Source organism: Arachis stenosperma, chromosome 3 (assembly GCF_014773155.1).
Source record: "Arachis stenosperma cultivar V10309 chromosome 3, arast.V10309.gnm1.PFL2, whole genome shotgun sequence".
Lineage (NCBI taxonomy): Eukaryota > Viridiplantae > Streptophyta > Magnoliopsida > Fabales > Fabaceae > Arachis > Arachis stenosperma.
This window is the reverse complement of record NC_080379.1, coordinates 94048929-94053677: the sequence shown is the minus strand read 5'-3', so window position 1 is coordinate 94053677 and position 4749 is coordinate 94048929. Positions and strand designations below refer to the sequence as shown.

General features: G+C 41.7%; 1 non-coding gene across 1 annotated transcript; it reads right to left on the bottom strand.

The window, feature by feature from the left end:
* Nucleotides 1–226: 226 nt before the first annotated feature.
* On the bottom strand, nt 227–330 carry LOC130971631 (small nucleolar RNA R71). Its single transcript, XR_009082843.1, has one exon. It is a non-coding gene; the product is annotated as a small nucleolar RNA R71 (small nucleolar RNA).
* Between the last annotated feature and the right edge of the window lie 4419 nt (nt 331–4749).

The window sequence follows — 4749 nt, the reverse complement described above, 5'->3', positions numbered from 1 at the left end:
TCCATCTGAAGATCCTTACCAGTTTTTAACTGAGTTCTTGCAGATCTGTGAGACTGTAAAGACGAATGGAGTTGATCCTGAAGTCTATAGACTCATGCTTTTCCCTTTTGCTGTAAGAGACAGAGCTAGAATATGGTTGGATTCACAACCCAAGGATAGCCTGGACTCATGGGATAAGCTGGTCACTGCCTTCTTGGATAAATTCTTTCCTCCTCAAAAGCTGAGCAAGCTGAGAGTGGATGTTCAAAGCTTCAAACAAAAAGATGGTGAATCCCTCTATGAAGCTTGGGAAAGATACAAGCAGCTGACCAAGAGATGTCCATCTGACATGTTCTCAGAATGGACCATATTAGATATATTCTATTATGGCCTCTCTGAATTTTCGAAAATGTCATTGGATCATTCTGCAGGTGGATCTATTCACCTGAAGAAAACGCCTGAAGAGGCTCAAGAACTCATTGACATGGTTGCAAACAACCAGTTCATGTATACCTCTGAGAGGAATTCCGTGAATAATGGGATACCTCAGAAGAAAGGAGTTCTTGAAATTGATGCTCTGAATGCCATATTGGCTCAGAACAAAGTGTTGACTCAACAGGTCAACATGATCTCTCAAAATCTGAATGGATTGCAACATGCATCCAACAGTACTAGAGAGGCAGCTCCTGAAGAAGCCTATGATCCTGAGAACCCTGCCATGGCAGAGGTTAATTATATGGGTGAACCTTATGGAAACACCTATAACTCATCATGGAGAAATCATCCAAATTTCTCCTGGAAGGATCAACAAAAACCTCAACAAGGTTTTAACAATGGTGGACGTAATAGGCTGGGCAATAGCAAGCCATATCCATCATCTTCTCAGCAACAGACAGAGAATTCTGAACAAAACACTTCTAATTTAGCCAATATAGTCTCTGATCTGTCAAAGGCCACTTTCAGTTTCATGAATGAAACAAGATCCTCCATCAGAAATCTGGAGGCACAGGTGGGCCAGCTGAGTAAGAAAGTCATTGAAACTCCTCCTAATATTCTCCCAAGTAATACAGAAGAGAATCCAAAAGGAGAGTGCAAGGCCATTGATTTAATCAAAGTGGCCGAATGCACTAAGGAGGAGGAGGACGAAAATCCTAGTAAGGAGGACCTCCTGGGACGTTCCTCAAGCAAGAAGAAGTTTCCTATTAAGGATCCTGAGGAATCTGAGGCTCATCTAGAGACCATAGAGATTCCTTTAAATCTCCTTCTGCCATTCATGAGCTCTGAAGAATATTCATCCTCTGAAGAGAATGAAGATGTGACTGGAGAGCAAGTTGCTCAATATTTAGGAGCTATCATGAAGCTGAATGCCAAGCTATTTGGTAATGAGACTTGGGAAAGTGAATCTCCCTTGTTCATTAGTGAACTAGATACTTGGATTCAGAAAACTCTACCTCAAAAGAAGCAAGATCCTGGCAAGTTCTCAATACCTTGCACCATAGGCACCATGATCTTTGAAAAAGCTCTGTGTGATCTGGGGTCAGGGATAAATCTAATGCCACTCTCTGTAATGGAGAAGCTGGGAATCATTGAGGTACAACCTGCCTTGTTCTCATTACAATTGGCAGATAAGTCCATAAGACAAGCTTATGGAATAGTGGAGGACGTGCTAGTAAGGGTTGAAGGCCTTTACATCCCTACTGATTTCATAATCCTAGACACTAGGAAGGAAGATGATGAATGCATCATCCTAGGAAGACCTTTCCTAGCCACAGCAGGAGCTGTGATAGATGTCAACAGAGGTGAGTTAGTCCTTCAATTGAATGGGGACTACCTTGTGTTTAAGGCACATGGCCATCCCTCTGTGACAAAAGAGAGTAAGCATGAAGAGCTTCTCTCAGTTCAGAGTCAAGAAGAGCCCACACAGTCAAACTCTAAGTTTGGTGTTGTGAGGCCACAACCAAACTCTAGGTTTGGTGTTCAAACCCCATATCCAAACTCTAAGTTTGGTGTTGGGACTACACACTAAATTGACCTGATCACCATGTGGCTCCATGAGAGCCACTGTCAAGCTATTGACATTAAAGAAGCGCTTGTTGGGAGGCAACCCAATTTTATTTATCTAATTTTATTTTATTTTGTTTCTTGTTTATTTTTGTGTTTTATTAGGTACATGATCATGAGGAGTCACGAAAAAAATAAAAAAAAAAATTAAAAACAGAGTCAAAAACAGAAGAAAAAAATTTTTCACCCTGGAGGCAGCGTAGACTGGCGTTCAACGCCAGTAGGGTGCATCTGGCCGGCGTTCAATGCCAGAACAGAGCACCATTCTGGCGCTGACGCCCAGAACAAGCAACAACCTGGCGTTAAACGCCAGGATGGTGCACAGAGAGGACAAACTGGCGCTGAACGCCAGAAACAAGCATGAAACTGGCGTTCAACGCCAGAAACATGCATTACATGGGCGTTGAACGCCCAGAACATGCACCAATGGGCGTCTGAACGCCAGAATGATGCATGAAGGCATTTTACATGCCTATATGGTGAAGGAATGGTATTTGTTTTCACCTCAGGATCTGTGGACCACACAGGATCCTCACCTCAGGATCTGTGGACCCCACAGGATCCCCACTTACCACATTCCCACCTTACCTTTTAATCCTAATCACACTCTCTTAATCCAAATCTCATTTCACTCTTCCCCATATCACACTTCCCAAAAACCTTCACCAATCACCTCAAGTCCTCTTCCCAATTACCCCATTCACCATTCACATCAACCTCCCCTTCCCCATAAACCCCACCTACCCTCATAAAATTCAAATTCAATTTCCCACCCCTTCCCACCCAAAATGGCCGAACTCCCACCCTCCCTCTCCCTATAAATAACCTTCCATTCTTCTTCATTTTCACACAACACAAACCCCTTCTTCTCCCATATAGCCGAACCTACTTCTCTCCCTCTCTCCCATATTCTCTTCTTCTTCTTCTACTATTCTTTTCTTTCTTGCTCGAGGACGAGCAAATTTTAAGTTTGGTGTGGTAAAAGCATAAGCTTTTTTTTGTTTTTCCATTACCAATGGCACCTAAGGCCAGAGTTTCCTCAAGAAAAGGGAAAGGGAAAGCAAAAGCTTCCACCTCCGAGTCATGGGAGATGGAAAGATTCATCTCCAAAAGCCATCAAGACCACTTCTATGATGTTGTGGCAAAGAAGAAGGTGATCCCTGAGGTCCCTTTCAAGCTCAAAAAGAATGAGTATCCGGAAATCCGACATGAAATCCAAAGAAGAGGTTGGGAAGTCATAACCAACCCCATGCAACAAGTTGGAATATTGATGGTTCAAGAGTTCTATGCTAATGCATGGATCACTAGGAACCATGATCAAAGTATGAACCCGAATCCAAAGAACTATCTCACAATGGTTCGGGGGAAATACTTAGATTTCAGTCCGGAAAATGTGAGGTTGGCGTTTCACTTACCCATGATGCAAGGTGATGAACGCCCCTACACAAGAAGAGTCAACTTTAATCAAAGGTTGGACCAAGTCCTAATGGACATTTGTGTGGAAGGCGCCTAATGGAGAATAGACTCCAAAGGCAAGCCAGTCCAACTAAGAAGACTGGACCTCAAGCCTGTAGCTAGAGGATGGTTGGAGTTCATCCAAAGATCCATCATCCCTACAAGCAACCGATCTGAAGTTACTGTGGATCGGGCCATCATGATTCATAGCATCATGATTGGAGAGGAAGTAGAAGTTCATGAAGTCATCTCCAATGAACTCTACAAAATAGCCGACAAGCCTTCACACATGGCATGGCTAGCCTTCCCCCACCTTATATGCCATCTATGTTACTCAGCTGGAGTCATCATAGATGGAGATGTCTCCATTGAAGAAGACAAGCCCATCACCAAGAAAAGGATGGAGCAAACAAGAGAAGTTCCTCACGGCCCACAAGAAGAACATGAGGACGTTTATCATCAACAAATGCCTCAAGAAATGCACTTTCCTCCCAACAACCATTGGGAGCAACTCAACACCTCCTTAGAAGATTTGAGCCATAATGTTGAACAACTAAGGGTAGAACATCATGAACACTCCATCATTCTCCAAGAAATAAGAGAAGATCAAAGAGCAATGAGGGAGGAGCAACAAAGGCAAGGAAGGGACATAGAAGAGCTTAAGAACATCATTGGTCCTTCAAGAAGAAGACGCCACTAAAGGTGGATTCATTCCTTATTCTTTATTTCTTTCTGTTTTCGGTTTTTAATTATTGTGTTTATCTATGTTTTGTGTCTTTATTTCATGATCATTAGTATGTAACCATGCCTTAAAGCTATGAATAAATTCCATTAATCCTTCACCTCTCTTAAATGAAAAATGTTTTAATTCAAAAGAACAAGAAGTACATAAATTTCAAAAATAGCTATTGAATTTAGTTTAATTATATTGATGTGGTGACAATACTTTTTTGTTTTCTGAATGAATGCTTGAACAGTGCATATGTCTTTTGATATTGTTGTTTATGAGTGTTAAAATTGTTGGCTCTTGAAAGAATGATGAACAAAGAGAAATGTTATTGATGATCTGAAAAATCATGAAATTGATTCTTGAAGCAAGAAAAAGCAGTGAAAAAGAAAGCTTGCGAAAAAAAAAAAAAAAAGAAGGAGCAGTAGAAAAAGCCAATAGCCCTTAAAACCAAAAGGCAAGGGTAAAAAGGATCCAAGGCTTTGAGCATCAATGGATAGGAGGGCCTAAGGAAATTAAATCCAGGC